The 23,205-nt window shown below is 46.2% G+C and overlaps 2 protein-coding genes across 3 annotated transcripts in view; one reads left to right on the top strand and one right to left on the bottom strand.

Annotated features, from left to right (window-relative positions):
- Positions 1 to 21,011, bottom strand: part of LOC149364915 (monocarboxylate transporter 12-like) — a 43,030-nt gene extending 22,019 nt beyond the window's left edge. Inside the window, exon 1 of one of the 2 annotated variants that reach the window (XM_089574884.1) lies at positions 19,121 to 21,011. The gene's annotated coding sequence lies outside the window, so the exon portion shown is untranslated. Of the gene's footprint in view, positions 1 to 11,498; positions 11,624 to 19,120 lie in introns of those variants that run through there. The other variant, XM_089574883.1, reaches the window with a different exon arrangement.
- LOC149364912 (uncharacterized) overlaps positions 1 to 23,205 on the top strand; it is a 112,692-nt gene that overhangs the window by 1,541 nt on the left and 87,946 nt on the right. The gene's annotated exons all lie outside the window — the stretch shown is intronic.

The raw sequence follows: 23,205 nt of genomic DNA, 5'->3' as shown, positions 1-23,205 counted from the left end.
TGTTCTATGGGCAAGCGCGCCTTATATATCCCTCCTTTCAAATGTGCACTGCGCACGGCTGCGGCAAACGGTGGCGAGGAGGAGAAGCGGCGGCGCACATGCGCAGTAGCGCGCGGCGGCGGCGAAAGGTCAGGCGACGGAGTCGACGCGCGGCGGTGACGATGGCTGCGGCAGCAGCGGCCACCTGCGCTCCGCGTGACGTCACCCGGTTTCGCGCATGCGCAGCTGTGGCAAATCTATAGTGTGGCTCACGCGAAGCGCGGTGTTGACCAGCCTAGTGAAGCTTTTCGCTTCAAAAGTGCATTCAACTACTTTGTAGTTCGGCACAATCCAGAGACTGCAATAGGGGCTCCAGCTGTAAATGGAACTCCGGCAGAATGTTTTCTGAAGAATTCCTGTTCAGTAAGCGGATCCCTGTTCCATACAAAATAATGAAATGTCTTAAACAATAGTCAAGTTCAGTATATATAGAGTTCTATGGGGCAAGAGTGTTTCACATGCGTGGATCTGAAACATCGCTCCACTTTTAAGGCGGAAGCCTTTAATGTCTCATCGTTGTAAGCAGCAATTGTCGACAGAACATGTCACGCTTTTCAATTGGTGGAAACGGTCGTGACGTCACAGTGCGCGAATTTCAAACGGGACCAATTGCACTTTGGCTAGTAACCATGCATCCAATTGAAGGGATCGTATAGTTATGCTCCAAGCATGTGGGACTGAGCTTAGTTAATTGCTTAATTACCCAATTAGCCTAATTAACCTTTCTAGTCAGACCAGATAAACAAATAAAAACGAGTAGGAAATTGCTCGAGCTCGGGAATCGAACCCCGGTCTTCGGCGTGCGAGACGAGCATGCTATCCACTCCGCCATGCCAGCTCGATGGTTTGGAATGAACAAAGGCGCGTCTAGTGAATACGGTGTCTTCACTCACTCTCATCCTCCTCCATTCCCTTCCGGCGAGGTTTAGGTGTCCACCGACAAATGAGAGACAGATATATTTCCTTTCCTCAAAAACCAATTTACCGACGAGTGAGGCGTACAACCGAATGGGCGATGGCGTTCTATGGACTCCTTGGCAGCGTTGCAAGACGCTGTCGCGCTCCACTCTTAGGGGCCAAGCTTAACATCTTAACCACACATCAGTGACCACACTTTAGGTCAAAAAAGTGCCCCCCTGAATTTTGACGGGTGTCCACCGAGACATGTGAGACAGTTACTGCGTAATTTCCTTTCCTCAAATACAATTTTCATTTTCTTCATTACGGCTCCTCTTTATCTATCTACTTTCACTCCCACCTCCCTTCCTCTACGGTGCGGTTCAGGTGTCCACCGAGATGACAGAGAATTACTGCGCCATTTCCTTTCCTCAAAAAGCGTTGCGTTCAAAGGGCAAGGCATCGCGCCGAACGGGTGGTGGCGTTCCGTGGACTCCCTGGCAGCGCTACAACGCGCTGTCGCGTTCCACTCCTAAAGGCGAAGCTTAAGCGTCATTAATTAGCAATTACTTAGCATTCAGGCATTAATCAGTAATTAACAATTAATTAGTGATCTGCCATCACTTAGTAATTAGTACTCAGTTATATGTGACGCCACCAGTGCCACAGAAACAGCGAAGGTGGTGCGGAAAACGCTTCCGCCTCTACCCACTTTAGACAGTCAAAGTGCCCCCTGAATTTTTATCCTGGAAGCTGTTCTGGCGGGCGCTCGGCAGCGAGAACTGAACAGACAATAAGCGTTGCTAGGACTGATGGCAGACGGTCACGAGAGATATCAGCAAGCCGCAGGTGCATACGGTAACAGTAGGAGAGAGATAATCATGTGTTAAAAGCAGTCACGTGATTGCTAGCCGTGGTTACCGGTGCGCTACTGCTGACTGCTGGGCCTCAAGTCAAGCTGCTGTGATGTTCAACTACGCCTGGCGCGGCATGTCAGCTGCGCGGTCACTTCGAATTAACCGCATAATTAACCAAATTTTCTAGAAGTTTGAATTAAGTGAGCTGGAATTACCGTGGTTCCACTCTATATATGCCGAACGATATGTGGCTTGTACAATCTTCGCGAGCTTCTCAAGTTGCCTCACTTCCAGATTATTCTTGTTCACTGAGCTGTAGCATTCGAATAACAGTGAAACGAATCAATAGATATTCTGTATTATTTACCTTATGGTAAGAGCTGTGAGGTTTTAATAGACAAATAAATACGCTTTCCCCGCTTATTCGTCGCTGACAGTTCAAACCACCGACCCCACTTCGCGATCGCAAGCGCTACCTAGTGCACGCTGACAATGGCGGGCCGTGCTCTTGGGAACAAAGCAGCAACGACACTTGCTGAGAAAAGAAGGAGTTTATTGGTCTTCCAAAATAACGCCGGCTAGCAACAAAATACTCTAACGAACCGAAGTCGTCCGACTCACCAGCATGGTTACGAGCGAGTGTTCGCCCACGGAGACGCTCCGAGGCCGGCCGGAATGAGCTTGCGAACTACACCTCGCCCCGCTGGCGGAGAGCGGAGCCGCACCGAAACATCCGAACTCGTCGAGCTCCCGAGGCAAGAACTTAGGGCCCTTCTTAACCACATTCTTTAAAAATAAAATGTGAGAGCGTTTAGGGGCCAACTACCAAATACTGGGGCTTCCAAATTTACAAATATACTGTAGAAGAACTGCAGGTTGGGCTAGTTGGTGCAGATTCATAATGAAGGTTCAACAGCGCAAGCACACACAGACCAAGAAGGAGACCAGACACTCACACAGCGCCAAGGGCGTCCGCAGAATTTTTTTCAGGGGGGGGCCCATTGGTTGTTGGCGCCGGAGGGGGGGGGGGGTATATTCGTAGCGAAAAGGCACTATTTGCGGAGTAAATTTATTTATTTATATATAAATAAAAAATAAGTAAAATACACACATGAAAGAAAATTACAAGCAGCAAATTAAAGCGCGGATTGTAGAGATACATTGGAGTTTATCAACAAAGAAACAATTAAAATTAATAAAAATGCAAAAAGATACTATCAATACTCGAAGTGCTCAGTCTTACTGCATACGGGTTCTCGACTCACCCGAATTGATGACCAGCACACAGCGCAATATGTTCACAAACACGCAACTACAGTCACTCAGTCAGTCTTCCTTGAACAGCAACTGTAGGCGCCTCGGATTTTTCTGGGCGAATTGCGTAGTTACACGGGTGATAAATTCATTTCTGTGCTTCATTACACGCTCTCAGTGCACAGTCATCATATATATTGATTGGAAAAATGGTTGAACGAGTACGTTGAAAGCAAAAGATGACTATATACAACGAAAACTTATTTACAAGATAAATGCACGCTCGCAGCTTCATACACCTCGCTCCATCTTGCTCGCGCATCCGCACAGTCGAGCAACCGCACACACACTGCTCGCCGCTCGTCGTTTTCTCGTCCGCTGTCTTGGTTGTTCTCACCTTCGTTGACAACCCGCCACTAAAAACACCGAAGCACAAACACAGAGGCGCGCACATGTGCAAGGGCTTACTTGCCACAATATCCACGAATGCGCACTTTTGGGGTGTAAGGAACGCCGCGCGACTTCCGAGGGGAAGGGACACCCGCAACTAATTCGGTCGGAAAATTTGTTTTTGTGCTTTTATGGGGTTCAGAGCCCCAAAACGACTCAGGCTATAAGGGACGGAGTAGTACAGAGTTTCGGATAATGTCGACCACCTGGGTCTCTTTACCATGCACTGACACGCACAGTACATGGGCGCTGTTGTGATTTGAGGCCCAGCCAGAGGTGACAGGCGAGCCAGGCAGGCGCCATCGGGCTGCGTTGACCAAAGGCGCTGGTTTTCGGAGAAGACGCAAGAAACGCTGGTGTGGGGGCGCCTCTGGAGACTGCGTCGCCGTGAACAAAAGCAGCTAATCCCCTTTGCCGAAGGTTCTGAAAGCGGCGCTTCTACCGCACTGAGCTCTCCCGTGGATCGGAGGAGACAGCGAGCGGCGGGGGCGCCAACTCGTCGCCCGCTTGCCCCTGAGCAGCCCGACAAAGCGGGGGTGGACACGGCTGATTTGTCCTTCCCCCCTCAAGAATTCATCGGTGGCCGGCGTACGAACGTATCCTGATTCTAGCGAGCGACCTGTGCCCTCTTAGCGCGCGAGCGGCGCGAACTTGATTACTTTTGTATTTTGTAAATAGTGTACAAAGCTCTCCCCTGTCCTTTCTCGCTGTCGCTCCCCTCTATACTTCTCCTCACTGTCCTCTCCCTTTCCCTTTCGTTTCCGCCGGCTGCAGCTCGGGTGCTTAAGATATTAGATAGCAATTGCCGCGGCCGGCAACACTCTTTTGCTTCACTTTTTATTTTTATTTTTTAAATAAACCACTACCACCACCACCACCTGTGCCCTGTGCACTGTCTGCCTCCGTGTCGCTGTCTCTCTAGAGATCAAAGAAACTGACAGCCATCTCGAAGCACATGCTCGCCGGTGCCGCTGCATGTCTGCAACAGGTCGTCCTTCAGCAGAGCTGGCGGTGGCGTGGTTTGAAAACGGCGGAACGACGCGCGCCCGGACGCGGCTTTTCGCAGATGTGACCAAGCGTCGAAGCGGGGCTGCTTTTACCCTTTTGGCTGAGCGCACCACCGCCCCTGGCGTGCGGCCATCACTCACGGTTCGAGTGACTGATTTTCCAGGGGGGTGCAGCCGCCCCCCCTTGACCCCCCCTCCGGACGCCCATGCACAGCGCTGAAGTGTCTTGTCTCCTTCTTGGTCTGTGTGTGTTTGCGCTGTTGAACCATCATTATGAATTTACAAATATGTAGGTGCCCTGCGATTGGTTCACTGACGGTCATGCGGTGTTGATGACGTCACGACCCTCTCAGTTGCATTCATAGATAGTAGCGGAGAGTCCTCACACCCATGGGCGTCCGGAGGGGGGGGCAAGGGGGGGCGGCTGCACCCCCCTGGAAAATCACTCACTCGAACCGTGAGTGATGGCCGCACGTCAGGGGCGGCGGTGCGCTCAGCCAAAAGAGTAAAAGCGGCTCCGCTTCCACGCTTTGGGTCACATCTGCGAAGTGCCGCGTCCGGGGACGCGTCGTTGCAGACATACAGCGGCACCGGCGAGCATGTGTTTCGAGCTGTCTTGAGATGTGTGCCTGTTTCTTTGATCTCTAGAGAGATAGCGACACGGAGGCAGACAGTGCACACCCCGGCCACCGATGAATTCTTCAGGAGGGGGGGACAAATCAGCCGTGTCCATCCCCGCTTTGTCGGGCTGCTCAAGGGCAAGCGGGCGATGAGTTGGCGCCGCCGCCGCTCGCTGTCTCCTCCGATCCACGGGAGAGCGCAGTTCGGTACAAGCGCCGCTTTCAGAATCTTCGGCAAAGGGGATTAGCTGCTTTTGTTCACGGCGACGCAGTCTCCAGAGGCGCCCCCACACCAGCGTTCCTTGCGTCTTCTCCGGAAACCAGCGCCTTTGGTCAAGGCAGCCCGATGGCGCCTGCCTGGCTCGCCTGTCACCTCTGGCTGGGCCTCAAATCCCAACAGCGCCCATGTACTGTGCGATGTCAGTGCATGGTAAAGAGACCCAGGTGGTCGACATTATCCGGAACTCTGTACTAATCCGTCCCTCTTAGCCTGAGTCGTTTTGGGGCTCTGAACCCCATAAAAACACACAAAACAAATTTTCCGACCGGAGTGGCGAGTGTCCCTTCCCCTCGGAAGTCGCGCGGCGTTCCTTGCGTGTGCGCGCCTCTGTGTTTGTGCTTCGGTGTTTTTAGTGGCCGGTTGTCAACGAAGCTGAGAACAACCAAGACAGCGGACGAGAAAACGACGAGCGGCGAGTAGTGTGTGTGCAAATACTCGACTGTGCGGTTGCGCGAGCAAGATGGAGCGAGGTGTATGAAGCTGCGAGCGTGCATTTATCTTGTAAATAAGTTTTCGTTGTATATATAGTCATTTTTTGTTTTCAACGTACGCATTCAACCGTTTTTCCAATCAATGTGTATATATTTTTAATACTACCAACCCCGAGGAACTCCATAGCCAGCTTTGTCTCGCGCGGTCCCGAATGATGGACATTCGACGCTTCTTCAAGCGTCAGCGGTTGTCTGACGAAGCATTATCCAAATGCGCCCCTCCAGATTCTGGTGTGACATGTGACAACGGTGTAGCATTTGAACAGAGTGATGCAAGCTTTTATCACCGCACAGTAGCTGATGTCGTCGACTCCATGGAAGGGACTCTGTCAACAGTGAGTTCAGGTGATGCAGCAGGCCGAGATGATTCCATTTCTCCTTTCTTGGGATTTAAGTCCGGATTTGACCAGAGCGATGCAACCTTTCATCACCGGACAGTAGCCGACGTCGTCGTCTCCATGGAAGTAACTCCACCAGCAAGCTCCGGTCACGCAGTAAGCCGAGACGATTCCCTTTCTCCTTGCTTGGGATTGAAGTCCGGAGACAACATCAAGAAAACAAATAACTTGCCTCAAGAATATGACTTAGGAGAGTTTCTAGGCAAAGCTAAACTCACTGGCATACCGGACTTTTTGAAGTTACGTCTTCTTACTAAGCCATGGTCGCCAAATGTCACATATGATTTTAAGACGGATGTAACACCTGGAAAGAGGCCTTTTCGACATCAATGGCTGGGAGATTACGCCCCCTGGCTTGCGTACTCAGCGACAGCGAAAGGCGCCTTTTGTCGTTTTTGCGTCATTTTTCCTCCGCGTGTTCACCGGGGTACTCAAGGTAGTTTTATCGTGCGCGCTTTCAGTAACTACAGAAAAATGCACGAGGCGTGCAGGGATCATGTAAAATCCCAATGGCACCAGGAGGCAATGACGGCCTCACAGAACTTTATGGATGTGATGAGAACCCGTATGCAGCAAGACTGAGCACCCTTCTCCACGAAGTGATAGTACCTTTTTGCATTTTTATTAATTTTAATTGTTTCTTCGTTGATAAACTCCAATGTATCTCTCCTAGCCTCGCTTTAATTTGCTGTTTGTATTTTTTCTTTCATGTGTGTATTTTACTTATTTATTTTATTTATATATAAATAAATAAATTTTCTCCGCAAATAGTGCCTTTTTGCTACGAACATACCCCCCCCCCCCCCCCCTCCGGCGCCAGAACCAATGGGGCCCCCCCCTGCAAAAAATTCTGCGGACGCCCTTGCTCACACCCCTACTGGCGCAGTGGTGCAGCAGTTAAGCGATGCGCCACTGTCCCGCAGGTGGCTGTTTCAAACGCATTTACCGGTGAGACTTGTGAGACCCAGACTGCTATTCCCGAGCTCCGGTAAGATTCATGCGCAGTGCCACAGAGGGCAGGTGACAAATACATTGAATCTGGCCACAGTGAGCAGTTTTCCCACAGTTTTGTGGGTAGGTTTGAGCCTTCCATGGTGGGCAAGTTTTGGTGAATTTCGTGGAAAACTTCAAACTTCGCGCTGCTCTTTGATTGGTCGATTGGGATCACGTCACCATGACGTCGCCGTCAGGGGATTGACCAATCAGGAAATTTCGGTATGGAAAAGGATGAATTTTTAGCAAAATGCTATCACTTTAAAAGGGAGAGATCTGTATTCACTGCGCCCGCAACAGTCACGCCAGTCACACCGTCTGCGCCGCTAGGGCTGTTGCGACGCAGGAGCCCGCGCCCGATAGCAGATGTAATTACAGGAGAGCGAGCCCTTGTGGGGAAGTTGAACTTAAGGGGATGGAGCCTTGCGAGTCCCCACAGAGCATGGATGTTGCGAAATACGAGCTCCTAGATTGTGGCAACGGCCGCTCAAGCTCTACTCGAGCTGACGACGTCATCCGTGCGCTGTGCGTCGGAAAGTTAATTACGTAGAATATGGCTAATCCGAACTTCTGGTTTATCGGAACTGATGCATAGTTTGGTTCCGCCAACATGAGATGCGCTTAAAAAAGACTCCACTTTGTTCGAACTCCGCTTAATTCGAATAAAATCCCGGCCCCCTTCAAGTTTGAACTAATTTCAATGTTAAGCAGCACGAAAGCTATTAAGTATTTGGTAATAAGCGACTAAACAGTGAAAACATAGTTGGAGCCTTGAACCGCTTCTCCGAGCACCTCCTTGCTGGTAATAGGCGGACCTGTCCTGTTGTACTAGAGAATAAAAAGCAATTTCCCAACAAGTGAACTGGTCTTACAGTGGGCGCCATGTTTGAAACCAGGAGCACCGCGAAAACCTGCGCGTTTTTCTAGCTGACGTTTTCCCAACTTCTCATGCCTGCACCGTGGAGGCTATTTCCTTTTTTCAATAACGGCAAGTGCAACCAACCTGTATTGTATAGGGCAGAGAATTTCGTGCAGTCAGGTCTTTGCAATAGGCCATCTATCCGGCCTGTACAATGACACCTTTTTTGCTTTCCTCCGAAGAGTCTTCTGTCAACAACACAATGCGCTAACCACCACTTTCTCTCCAGCCGCTTGAATCTGAGCTCTATGAGCTGAGCTTCATTTAACACCCACTCTTTTGTTTTCTTTCTACCTTACCAACTTCCTTTATACCCTGAGGTAATAAATAACGTTATTTTAAAAAACGCGACAAAGCATCATACGCCCTGCGATAGCAGGGTAAACCCTGCTACACCCTGGGTATCGCAGGGTGCACCCAACTGCTATCGCACTTTTCTCGCGCCAGGTTTCATAATTGTCCTGTCATTTTTTTTTTATGGATTTAGTCAGTGCAGTCATCCCTCGATTAATACGTCCTCATAAAACAAAAAAAATGTGACAAAAGAAATGCGATACAGAATGCCGCCACTGTTGTTTTGGACTGAGGCACTAGGACAGGTTGACAATTTAATTTTATGTATTCAACTCCTTATTTCCTGTTCGTGTGAAGGAGGTCGAAGACAAGCTGTATGGTAGCAGCTTGACAAGGCCTCGACCCCCTTTCACAACAAGCATCAGCGCTGCAGGAAACGTGCGCATTTTCTACGCGGCTCTGGCGGTATGTAGGTTTACGTTGCAGCAGCTGTTTCAGAACATATCGTTGAACATATCGTTGAACAGTAACGAGAGCGGTGTATGACAATAGTACGGCATGTGACTACTTTGTGACGACGATTACATTTTGCTACAAATGAGAATGCAAGAGAGATCTGAATCCCATCGCTGTTAAATTCGCAATATTAATGCCTGCAATTTTCCAAACACTTCAGGCGTTTAAATTTTACCAAGCTGCGACGACCTAGAAGCCCATAATTTGTCCTACTAAATGCAGTTTTCTAAAATTCTGCATTTTGTGTAAAACGAAAAACGTCTGCTTGCTCTGGAGCAGTAATTTGTGGTAACGCCATGTTCATCTTTCAACTGCAGAAATCAAATGCAGTAACAGGTTGTGAACCTAATGGGTTTATAAGCCATCGCAGCTAAAAGGGTTTATCGTTCAGATACTGAAATCAGATTGTTTCCATCAATTCCATTTTTGCTTCGTTCAAGAGGGGTGGGAGCAGGGAGCAGCACGAAGGCAGCGCAGAACCGCGCTTTCCAATCAGAGCTGCCGTTACAAATACGGAAGAAACAAGATAATCACAATCGATGTGATGAGACGATCAGGTTTGCATTATTCGTAAATGACTTGTTTTCGCAGTTGCATGCGGAAGTGCGGCGATTCGCTTTGATCGATCTGGTTTCACGTCGTCTGCGTCCTGCTGACACAATGAAGTACTAGTAAAGTTATCTTAAATTTATGCGCGTGCCATCTATGGACACGGCTTACCTAAACATGACGGCAAAAAGCGCGTGAACACGGTACAAGAGAAAGACGACACACAGACGGCGCTGTTTGTGTCGTCTCTTTCTTGTACCGTGTACACGCGCTGTTAACGCAGTGATGTTAAGGAAACAGCGTGGATAAATGGCACGTGTATGTGGTCCTAGTTTCGGTGGTGAACTTTCGAGGTTATCACTTCATCACTCCATTAGTTAATCACACCCAAAAGCACAACATTACACGTTGCATATACTGCTAAATTACCCTGCTCTAATTCGACTGGTGACCGGCTTCGCACCGACCACTGTCTACGACTGCTGAATCGGCCAAGAATCGCAAATAGATCGATCTGTTCCAATGTGGCCTACCTGCTGCTGATGACTTGTTCGATATGCATCCCTCTTGCAATTTGACTCAGAGACGCGGAAAGACAGGACCTACCGACACTGCAGTTTTACTTCCCGTCGAGCCCATCTTGGTTTTAACCGAACAGAACAAATCAGATACTGGAAAGCGTCGCGGTATCTCATTGATACCTCTACGGCTGGACTAAAGCGAGAAAAGCTGGTAAATTGGTAAAGTGGCTTTCGAGGAAAGGAAATGGCGCACTATCCGTCTCACATATTCATTCATTCATTTTATTTGTTTTTCACAACATGACGTACACATTGTGAAAGGGGCCAAGAAGAAAAGCCGTTCTTTTACGGCTTGAAAAAAAATCTTGGTCCCCCCTGGCATTGACAGCAACGAAGCAACACAATCCAGAAACAAATTTATAGAACAAAATGTACAGATATATACAGAAACAAACAAAATTATAACTTGGCATTTTTATGAAAGATATGGCGACAAGCTCATGGAACGGTCGGGAAATAAAGACATGCAGTTATAATGAAACAGTGGCTAAATATCTGTACAAGGTGTTTTGTTTATGAAATGTGTGGTGTGTATTAGGGACATGCAAATTAATAAAACAACGCCTTCAGGTTCCTGAAATTTAGTCCTAAAATATCTGTTTCCGCTTTAATATGTTCATTTAGTAATCGAGGCAGGTTATTCCTAAGACTCTGAAACCCATAGTTCGTACGGCATTTTGGCACTTTCCAACGGTCTGTTGTCCTCGTATTATAGGCCGCGTTGCCTATTAATTCTAAGTTCGATATGTCCAAAAACAGCCTTTGATTTTCCTTGATGCTGAGTTTATATTCGCGTAGGAGTTTATAATGATACATTTTAGTTATTGGAATGATCTTAAGATTTCTGAAGATAAGTTTGCTTGAGTAAAACTTAGGCAAATTATTAACGATCCGTAAAACCTTTTTTTACGGATATCTCAGTGGATACCTGAAACGCGCCGTAAGGGAAGGGGGAAGGTGGGAGTGAAAGAAGGAAGGAAGAAATAGTTGCCGTAGAGGAGGGCTCCGGAATAATTTCGACCACCTGGGGATCTTTAACGTGCACTGACATCGCACAGCACACGGGCGCCTTTTTTGCGTTTCGCCTCCATCCAAACGCGGCCTCCGCGGTCAGGTTCGAACCCGGATACTCCGGCTCAGTATCCGAGCGCCCTAACCACTGATCCAGCACTGCGGGTGGAAAACTTGTCCCCTGTAATTTTCCTTCCTTTAAGTACCATTGCCTAAAAAGCTATTCCATAAGTGAGTGATTGAACGCGCCTCTGAACGTGCATGGAGTCACTTTGCTGCAAACATCAGCCTGGTTCCGAGTAACGGGTGCATCAACACAGGAGAGACAAAGCTCCGTCCTACCTTTTCGCTGCAGTGCGCACCAAGCCGGCTGCTTTCACGAGTTCAGTGAGTTCAGACAGCGACTGAGAGACTCCCTCTTGTGCGCCAAGTGATGATCGATGTCTCGGCTGCTCTCCGCGCAAGAAAGCGCGACTTGCGCTGAACATCAGGCGGCGAGCATTGCGGTGGCGCTGCAAGGCGCCGCTCTCAGCGCCCACGTGGCCAGACAGTTATTGTTCAGGAGAAGCATTCGCTCACAGAGCGAAAGCCTCCGTCACTGGATCTGCGCGTACGCCGGAGGGACCATTCGAATGGTTTCAAGGCATCAGCTGACGCGTGTACATATTCCGCCACCACGAAGTCCGGTGTCGTTCGTTGCTGTTCAGCACTGTTTCATCTGGGACGACGTCTGGTTCTTCTTGAGAATGCCATGCTGGTTCGCGCTGACAGCTGCTGCGACGCTTTACTGTGCAAGAGCAGTTTTTGTGTAATAGTCGCGTCGTTTTGACTCAGCAACGCCGCTATACGCGGTACCGACTTGGTTTATTTTAGCACGGTGACTGCAAAGTACATTTCCTTCGCTTAGGGCGGGGGGGGGGGGGGGGGGGGGGGCGCATTGCGATGACTTATGGCAAGTGGCAGGGAAAAAAAAGCGATGCATGCCTTTAGCAAGCGTTGAAAGGGCAAAAAGTAGTGTAGAGCCCGACTGGGAGTTATCACTCCGACGCATGCTGCTCGACATGTGATCAGCGTGTGCTCAGTATTCTAATACTGCATCGAGCAACTGTTCAACTCCTTGCCAATCATTCATAAGACAAATGTTAGAAACGCGTATTTGTCTCGCGCCAGGGTTTTTCACTGGCTAATCGTGGTCTGCTCACGATTGTTCCGGACCTCTTTATTGAATGTAATTTTTATACTGGCTTTTTTACACAACAAGCCTCACCACATGCACATGCTGAATTTACAGTGTCAGCGCGCAATATCGGCTTGTGCCAAATCGACAAAAATTTGCTTACCACAGTAATGCCACATGCACTTATGACCGTTCCGGAAACATAACCATAAATTCTGGAGAAGCGAATTTTCAGAACTCGAAATTTTTATGTACGCAACTTTTTCTGATATGGTACACGACTGTACTGTAAAATTAAGTTTCTTGCTGTTTATTATCTAAAATGCACCCAATTTGTTTCTATGACAGTCGGCGTGACCGCAGGACACGCTTTAAACAGGCCATTCCCACCAATATGTTCATTACAGAACCTTACAATTTTCCATAGTTGCCTCACAGTTAAAAGTTGCGTCCAAAAATCCTGAACTAGCAAGTCACGCAGGTGTGACGACCCGAGGCTCAGCGCAGAGAACGCTGAGCTTGAACTGAATGTCTACGTATCCTTCCTTTTAATACCCTAATACTAGCTGTACACTGTAAGCACACGTCAAACATAAAACAAAGCAGTGCAGTTGGGACGTATGTTGGTGGGTTAGCCAGCGTTTCTCTTTTATTTTTGATGAGGCGCCTGAGAGTGTGAAACGGAAGGGCGCGTGTGTTTACACAGCTTGCTCATGGGTGTACTGGCAGGATATGGAGGAGAGTGGGGCAGAACGCGAAATTTTGCTCCTCAGCACCCCGTACCTTTTAAATAAGCAGTCATATTACCTTGATATTTATGTTCTGTGAGTTCCAGGCTGACCAGATTAGCCCCCTTTATAGAGAACAATTGTGAAGTGAGCCTTCGCAAACGAGAAAATGGTAAAAAAAAAGCGCGAAATTCTGCACGTCAGAGTTTTCAAAACTCCGCAGATCAATCAGCCTGGCATCCTACATTAAGGCAAGCCTTTAGTCATCACAATTGGTTACTGCTCTTATCGCAAGCAATGATTAAGAATTTTCGCGCCACGGGTAATTAACATAGAAGTATTTCATCAGCAGGCTAGATGTGGGACAAAACGCGACGTTGGGATGTCCGGGTGCGGCTTAAGTAAATGTAATGGTTTTATTCCTTGCTCTAGAGGTCTGTCCGTGTTTTCCCGCTCTATAGAATAGCCTGAACGTATACGAAAGGAAAAAGAGAATGATGCCGACTAGCGCGCAGAAGACAAGCGGCGCAGATGCCATCAGGCGTTTAAAACTCACAGAATGGTTACCGCTGTGGAACGTGAGAGTCAGCGACAGCTGAACCTTAACAAAATTTCAGCGAACAAAATTTTTTAAACAGTTTACAAAATTTCTTGGCGTAACATTGCACGGTAATTTGGCATGACATCAACACGTGGATCAAGTTGGAGCAAAAATTTACAAAACCACATAAGTACTGGGCAAATTGCAATATGTCCTTTCAGTGAAGACGCTACTGACGCTTTACGGCTGTTTCGTTCCATGCCACATCACATGCGCTATCAACGTGTACAGTCTGACTTGCCCTTCTACTTTACTTCCATTGAAAGTCTCCCAAAGCACCCCTCTACTCGTTATTCTATTCCTTAATAAGCATGGTTCCGTCCGTTTTGCCTATTCACTACTAAACGTATACAACAGGCCAAATCCTTAGCTGGCGTGCGCCACGGCCACTTTTTCGGCGCTCCTGCACTTTAGGACGAAGAAAACTTGCGGAAAGCTCAATACTAGGCACGGGCTTTGTGAACCTCCGCTTAGATTTGATATTTTTGCAAGTTTGCTTCGTCATAAGCTGCAGGAGCACGAAAAACAGGGTCGTCACGAACGCCACCTAAAGATTTCACCGGCTGTACGTTCGATAAAACAGGCTGCCGAACTCCTAAAAATGGCATTAACATTCCAACTACTCCAGGGCAGCTTGCATGCACTGTTCAGTCAAAAGTTGAGCACCGAAACAAAACATACGTCACTCGATCATCATCCAGACAGCTTATTATACCGGCTGTTAGAACAATTTACGGAACATACTTATTTGTGTACACAGCTGCTAACCTTCGGAATTCATTACCTGAAAAAATAACCAGTGTAATAGATCATCATTATTTTAGATTAAAACTGTGCCAACACCTTAAGCATAACAGTCATCATTAATGTACTGACTTCGTTTCCATTTCAGAATTGTGCATTTGTCTAATACAGTGTTGATTATCCTATCTTACAGGCTTGTATATTGTGCAGAACTTATATGATTTTACTTGACCGCGAAATTATGCGACTCACTTGTATAGATTTCTATATATTGTTTTTCTGTTGCACGCGTTTTTTTTTATTGCTCCTCTCTTTTAATAATTGTATAAATGATATTAGCCCCTTTCCCAACTCTGAGTTCTGGGGGTGTACTGCAAACGAACATAATTTGTAACAGCTTTCGGCAATAAACTTTGATTGCTCGTTGTTGACGTATTACAGTCTCCCTGCTCCTTCCACTCTCCGAGTTCCTCCCGTGACGACCACTCGCCTGTTGTGCACTCCTCCGCACTCGCCATACCCTTCTCCTTCAGCGGTTACCGATCCTACTTAATCACTGTAAAAACTCCTAATTTCACGGTGACCACCCTCAGATAACGTATTCCATCTTTCTCATCGCAACTCCATGATTCCTGGACATCAGTTTTAATTGTGATGCAACTTTGGAATACTCTAAGGCATTGTCATGGAAATATTGAAGGTAATGGTCCATTCTTGCGATGCACAGAAAAATCTTTCTTTCAAGCTTTGGCCATCGCTCGCATAGAGCGGTTACGACAGTCGTATAGAAAGCCAATGAGGAGCGTGTCTTTAAGACAGCAGAAGAATGCAAGCCTGCTTAGGGGTTATATGCGGACATATTGATTCGTTTATTGAAACCTTCCCATACATCAAAAAATTGCTTACGTAAACCATGTCCCGCTGAAAAATGCGCTTGTCCACAATTTCTGCGTATGCACACTTCCGGTGGTTTTCGTGATATCTGCCCACCTGTTACGCCGGCTACTACTTCTACTACTGCTGCTACTACTATACCTACGCGAAACCAAGGGAAGGGCGCTTAACAGCCGCTGCCATAAAAAAGTCTTGCAAACGTCAGCGGCAGCGAGCATTAACAACTTTTTGTACAACACATTCTCGCAGTGGGACAAGGTCTGTTCGGTCTGGCCTACAGTCACATTCAAAACACTGTGCTCGAACCGACAAGGCTGAGCAAAAGAACAGCAGATGTAACCCTAAGCAGAAAAAAAAAAGTTCCGATCGAGGCAGGAAATTCAGGAACATCGCGTAGCCCGGCTACACGTACAGCCCGGCGGTAGAACTGCGTAGACGTCAGTGGGCTATGGAACAAAATAGTGCCCGGTTCGGTCTTTGTACAGCGCCTATCATTCGAGAAGGCTCGCAAAGATTGCCTGTAGATGCCCATGGAGACAACTTCGTGTGCATTCATTGCAAGGATGAATAATATGGGGCTTTTGGAAGGATGTCTCATTTTGGCTGCAGGCAAAATGCGACATTTTGAAGTTTTAAAGCTAGTTGGTGTTTGTTCGTGACGGCTATGCTGTGACGAGAAGGAAGCTAATAACTAAGACGGACAGGGCACAGCACCACTTGAAACTAAATTTATTGAACTCTGGCGCACACTTTTATACTTGCATTTCACGAAGTCAGCGTATGCGCAAAAGGTATACCCGTGTAGTTTAAAAATCGCAGCTTCACAGCGCATGCGCTTGGAATTCTTTTCTCGCCTCGTACAATGACTCCGCAGTCTCAGATATGATAAAACTTGCCTTTTTATCAATAAAAAGGCTTCCTTGAGTTCACCTAGTTTTTTTTTTTTTACTGTAGAATCGTTGCACTTGAAAATTGTGGCTCAAAGACGCAACCTGAACGGTGCTCTAACTAATGGACACCATCATTACGTTATACATTTCCCGCACTCTTCCTTGATCGCTTGTTAATGTAGTGGCATGTTAGACCTCCGTGGGGTTTCCCACGACGAAAGGGGGTTGCGGAAATCATCCTAACGGCTGCCTTAGCATAGCATATATGTCATTGCTTGTTATCGCAGACAGGCCTCAAATACACAAAATACGCCAATATCAGAGACCAAGTGAATGCTAGACAGCGAGCAGAACCTACGATGGAAGTAGCTTTATCTGGATGTCGTCAATATCTCGACAACTGCTATTTTTTAGGCTAAGTATGACCGATGCTACTTTATCTGGATGTCGTCAATATCTCGACAACTGCTATTTTTTAGGCTAAGTATGACCGATGCTACTTCATCCGTCGTGACAGGTTCAAGAAATATTGTATTATCGTTATGAAGGTCTAAGTAATCGCATGCATTCCCTGCAGACCCATCCGTACTCTTTTTCGTGAAAAAGTCGTTGAAAGCATTTGCCAGCTCTGTCCCTGAAAGTTCTTTATCATTGATTTTAAGATTCCGCACATGGCCACGTGACTGGTTACGTTGCAGCAATGAGTTTAAACGGGTCCAAACCACATCATGACGACCCTTCTTGACGTCTAGAAATGCAGAGTAGTATTCTGTTCGTGCTGATCGCAATTTCTTTGTTAACCTATTTCGAAATTGTTTAAATAACCTCAAATCATCAACTGTACGTGTGGTTAGAAATGTTCTATACAGCTTATTTTTCATTTTTATTTCTTTTCGTAACTCAGGGTTGATCCATGGTTTCCGAGTTTTTCGTGAGGCTTTATATGTTGTAGAGGGAAAGTACAAGTGGTATAGTTGTTTGAAAATATCAAGGAACTCATTATAAACTTCATTAGCATCATCGAGGTCAGCTATGTGGGCCAGGTCAACTTGTTTAAGAGCATCGCGAAAAGCTTTCAGTGTAACACTGGTTATACGCTGGTACCTAATACCTTCTGGTTCTTTCAGTGTATGGGTTGGCTCATTCATGCACAAGAACACTGGGAGATGGTCACTGATAGGACATGATAAGGCACCGGCCTCAATTTTTGGATGGGCGAGATTGGTAATGAACAAGTCTAAAGTGGATTGACTTCCTGTTGTTACTCTGGTAGCGATTTCTATTACACTAATGAAACCATTTGAAGCCAAAACAGTCCTAAATTCTCTCGTAGAATAATTGTTACTGGTCATGTCGATGTTGAAATCGCCTCCAGCAATAAGCGTATAACCTCCATCAGCTACAAAAGACAAAAAGTGTTCACAGAATTTAAGAAAAACGGATACGTCTCCACTGGGTGGGCGGTAACAGACAGAGTAAATACATTTCTTTGAGCATAATGATAATATCTCGTAATCCGGCGTAATCACACTGTATGGGTTTAGCATTTCACCAGTTACATTTTCATTCAGAAGTAAAGCCACTCCCCCGCCACGCCCGACGGGTCTGTTGAGATAGTAGGTTTTGTAATTGGTCATTTTGAAAACATTATGCGCGCTGGTGCTCCATGTTTCACTCAGCATTATCACTGAAAACATAAACCGAAATTCGCTAAAAAATTCATCTAGCAAGACCATTTTATTTTTTACTGAGCGTGCGTTGACATGTATCGCTTTAACGGATGCGGATGAGAAAGAGGAAGCGATGTGGTTCAAGTCATGCGGAAGGTGATACGGGCACTGTGCCATTTTTCTTTTTCATTTTCCTTTGGTACTGAGCTTGCGCAGTGCTACGTAAGCTGGTCCAGATCGCTTGCTCCTTTGATATGTATGGCAGTCATTCCTTGATCTTTGCGAACGAGAATTTTCCCATTCGTATACCAGACAAAACGATAACCTGTATCTTTTGCCTTCTGTTTCGCACTTCGAAGCAAGTCTCTGTGATACCGTGTCAGGTTTTCCTGAATGAGAATGCTCGGTTCATTATCTTTTACCTTGCTTCTAGCGTTCAGCCACGAATCTCTTGTCGTCTGTCTGGTGAAACGAGCGAGTATTCCTTGCGTCTTATCCCGTCGGGCAGGCAGTCTGTGTATTGTTTGAATGTCTGCTGCCGTCAGGGGTGGTACCTCAAGCTTCGGGGCGATGTCATTTAACAAAGTAAGCAGATTTTCATCGGGCAGAGCAGCAATACCGTGTATCTCTAGATTAAGTTTCCTGCTTCGGTATTCAAGATCATTAACATCTTGTTGAAGTTGTGTTTGCACAACTTGCGTCATGTCATCTTTTTCTTCTAGTTCTGCTACTCTTTTCTTCAGTACCTTGATCTCAGTGTCCTGGCGGGAAACATGTCTTTCAAATTCATCAAATTTCTTAGACATATGTTGGACAGATTCTTCCATTTCTGCCACCTTTTTTGTTAGCTCTGGCAAGCTCTCAAGTTTCTCTAGTATAGAGGCAAGAGCTAGCTTAACATCTAGGTCTGAATCACTGTCTGCTCTACTACTCGTGTGCGACCCATTTTCCCGGCATGTGAGGCAGCGCCACGCTTTTTTTGCAGCATTGTTTTTTGCTTTGAAAGATTTCTCCGTCACTCCCGCACATTTACCGAAGTGGTAAGCGCTTTGGCACTCCGTACATGTCGCACTCGGCACATTGACATGAATAGTTCCCTCGCAGGACGAACACACACTAGACATTTCTTTTCGTAGGCGGACACTTCACCAAACGACATAAAAACACGCTTCTCCAAAATACAATGGCAGCAGTGGCAGCGGCGGACACAATGGCATGCACCACAAAAACTATGACAGTTCTACGTAGTGCTGCACTAACCTGCAACAAGGGCGAAGCGCGTTACCGATGCAGTCGAGTCGCTGCCGCTGCTGCCAAGTGACCGCTGGTCCGATCGCTTGCGTTTATCTTGCAGGGCCTTCCGGTCGGCGTCTGCGCAGATTGTCTCCGAAGCGTGCCAAGCGTCGGATGGTTGAGCTTGATGATAGAAAGGCGTAGCTTTGGCGTAGGCATAAGATGCGCACAGCAGAAGCGGTTGCCGGTTCCTAGCAGCAGGATCACTCGAGAACGGGGAGCTCGATCTGCAACAAGGGCGAAGCGCGTTACCGATGCAGTCGAGTCGCTGCCGCTGCTGCCAAAATATGTGGCCGATATTATTGCTCCAGCTGTGGCACATATTTTTAATGTTTGTTTAGCTACATCAGTATTCCCAGAAAAAATGCAGATTGCTAAAATAACTGTTTTATTCAAAAAGGGCGACCGAAATGACTTGGGTAATTATAGGCCCATCTCTGTACTGCCTGTTTTCTCTAAAGCATTGGAGAAAATTCTACACTCTAGACTGAATAAATTTTTAGATAAATACAACTTGCTCACACCATATCAGTTCGGATTCCGGAAAAACAAATCGACTGAACTAGCACTCTTAGAGCAAAAAGAATATATTCTGACACAGTTTGAACACAAAGAGCTCGTAATAGGAATATTCATAGACTTCTCGAAGGCCTTTGACTTGGTTAATCATAAGTTACTTCTAGAGAAACTATGGCACTACGGAATTCGGGGCCAGGCTGCAGAACTTATAAAATCATACTTGTCAAAAAGGAAACAAACTGTCAACATAGATAATACATATTCAGAAATAAAACCAATTTATTCTGGTGTCCCACAGGGAAGCATACTTGGGCCCCTACTTTTCAACATTTACCTTAATGATATTGTGAACATTAACCCAAATGTCAGGTTCATCATATATGCCGATGATACTAGCATTTTTTTCTCCGGAAGTAACATTCATGACCTGATACAAATGTGCAACACGACAATGATCACACTGGAAAGATGGTCCCAATCAAACTATATGCGCGTGAATGAAAAAAAGACTAAAGCTGTAATATTTCGACCAAGAAACAAACCGATCCCCCCACATGATAGTATTAACTTTAACTCTAGAGAAATAGAAATTGTTGATCACTTCAAATGCCTAGGTGTAGAATTTTCTTCGCACATGTCTTGGGAAGATCACGCAAATCATGTTGTCCGGCAGTTAGCCAGGGTAACAGGCACGATTGGCTGCATTAGATACATTCTTCCTAAATCAATTAAACTACTTCTATATAACACACTGTTCTATGCCCACATTAACTACTGCCAGCTTGTATGGGGCACTGCAACGTATTCCTCATTACAAAAAATTCATGTTCTGCAAAAAAAGTTTCTTCGCTACGTCTTTAATGCGGACTATGGAGCACCCAGCAAAGCGTTCTTTCGTGAAACTGGCATAATCAAAATCTTTGATTTATATCAATATCGACTGAGTGTTCGTTTTAAACTAGAAACCAAAAATAACATAAGTCATATTCGACGTCTGGCAAATCTGAAAGAAAAAGAAGCGAGTTACCCTTTTAGAGAGCCTGAAACCTGGTTGGTGCCTACACCACGCATAAATACTGGTAAACAGCGCCTGCAATATACACTTCCTTCTCTTCTAAACGCATACAAATCTGCCAATTTTAACTTATTTACCTGTACTCATCGTGAGCTGCGTTGCTTATACATAGACTGTGTTACAAAATGATTTTTTTTTTCTTTAAACTGCACTAAGTGGTGTTTTTTGTTTTCTTTAATTTGCATTGTTTGATTCATTGTGCTTTTGTTGTACTGCTAAAAGATGCTTAACTTATGCAATGATGTTTGGATGACCTTGTAAATTGCACACATGTACAAACTAGAGGTAACATTTTTTCTTGGTGTTCATAATGTGTTTTTCTCTGAATTGTTCTCTTTTGTTTTTTGTTATTTTTTTTTCTCGTCGCTTGTCACTGCTGCCCGGTATAGGGGGCTGCGGCTCAGTCAAGCTGTCTATGACAGCTTTTTCTGCAGCTCCTCTGTCACTTTTTGAGGCAGAAATAAAATTATTATTATTATTATTATTATTATTATTATTATTATTATTATTAAGTTGCTGCTTGAGTCCTGTGATATTCAGCAGACGCGGGGGAATGTTAATGGCTGCCTCGAAACTCTTCCTTCGAACATGGTTTAAGTAGATTAACCCGGCCGTCGCAGAATTATACCGCCGTGCGCTTGTTTAAAAACCTAGCTACATAGCCCGCAGTCACACCTGAAGGAAGGAGTCGAGTAGATATCTAAGCATGTTCTCTTACAATCACAAGGTTAGCGTTCCTTATCTTTATTAGTGCAGCCCCAACCAGACAGACTAATGGCGAACGTTTCCCTTTGCGTCAATGTGTAAAATGCGTGCGCATGTACGCAGGAAAGCATACCCGCAGCAGTGGTTGTAAATCGGAAAGCGCGTCTGCTCGCCAGCATTTGAAGATTATGAGTCGTGTTGTGAATACAGCCTGCATGCCGCGCATTCATTAGCGTGTGTAAAGCGTAATAAATGATCATGTTGATTAGTCAGCTCGCTACTCGGCCTCAACCTGTGAGTTACGTTTACAGACGCAAAGATACCGTGCAGAAGTGGCAATAAGATACCACGTGACTCGTGGGCACTTTTTGTATTTATAGAAAGAACAAGCCAATTTATAAGTGAGTCTTTAGACTTATGTGAGCTATGGCATGAGGCGAAGAATTCCTTGCGCATGAGTTGAGATGTTCTTCGCAGAACGAATGCGTGCGAGTGTCCGTAGCTGTTGCGCTGACTGTGCGAATGCAGGTTCCGTACGAGTGTCAGCAAGCCTGCAATAAAGTGATGCTATTCCACCTCGGTCTTTGCTGTTTGCCTCCATTCATTATGAAACTATACTGTTGAAAGAACGCGAATATTTCCTCCGCCATATTTGGATCTACCATAGCTATATACTTGACACCACCTCAACTACAGTTATAATTAGTTCAGTCTCTATCAGAAATTATTGTCGCCTTGCCATGCGCCGTCGCGCATTTGTTATTCATACATAATTTTCACCCTACCGTTTCAGATTGGCTGTTTCAGTCTTCAGTCATTCAGTTCTTTCTGCAAGTTATTCGAATGGACGATACAATTAGGAAATACAAGAACGGTTAGCTGTTCCCACTAGCCATTGCCCCTAATTCTTTCTCGTCTAATGCCCTGAATACTTTTACAGGCACGAAGTTTATAACAACTGAGAGATTTCTGTTGACAATAACCCCCAGCTTTTGGTGTTAGATTTTTTGGCATACTGGATGCTATACATTTCGAGGTCACATGGTCTCTGCTACAAAAAAAAAAAAAACGGATTTGTCTTCTCGTTGAGAGTACGGATTCCAACTTGAAACTGTTTGTACTACAGGCGTAGCGCATTCGCGGGCCGCTCGTATGTTGTGTCAGCCGCACACTGTCTCGGCCGAGTCATGCGCGTGTTGGGAGTGGAGCTTACAAGGTTTCCTTCGAGCTGATCGACGTGTTGGGCTGCCTCCTCTCCTTCGCATACCGTCACTTACACTTGCCGCTGTCAATCAGCCGCTGCCAATTAGGCATGCCTGTAGGTCCTGGAACACCTGTTCTCGTAGAAGTCCCACCGACAGGAACGTGCGCGGAACTACGCCCACCGCCCCGCCATTGTACAGCGCTTGTCTGTATACAATCGTCTGTTCGCACAGGCTCTTATTCCCCATTTTTACAACGTGTGGTGTTAGGAGGTTCATAAGCATTTTGAAGAAAATGACGTTTGCAGTCAAAAATACCCAAATCAAGTTAATATTGCACAAGCTTTTGCCATAGGATGTTTGCCGCTGATTCGTTAAGGGGAAGCCTGCATTAATGTCTGAAGGCAGCCCCTCAGGTGACGGTGGTGATGATGATAATAACGACGATAAGATCAAAGGCGGCGCTTCAACGCCACCAGAGGCCAACAACAACAACGATGAACTGTTCAGTATGATTAGGTACGACGAAGAGCGCTAGCTAAAGCCTCTAT

This window comes from Amblyomma mixtum, chromosome 2 (assembly GCF_055824585.1).
Source record: "Amblyomma mixtum isolate Tamu chromosome 2, ASM5582458v1, whole genome shotgun sequence".
NCBI classification, from domain to species: Eukaryota; Metazoa; Arthropoda; class Arachnida; order Ixodida; family Ixodidae; genus Amblyomma; species Amblyomma mixtum.
The sequence above is the reverse complement of the archived record's forward strand: the minus strand, read 5'-3'. Positions and strand labels throughout refer to the sequence as shown.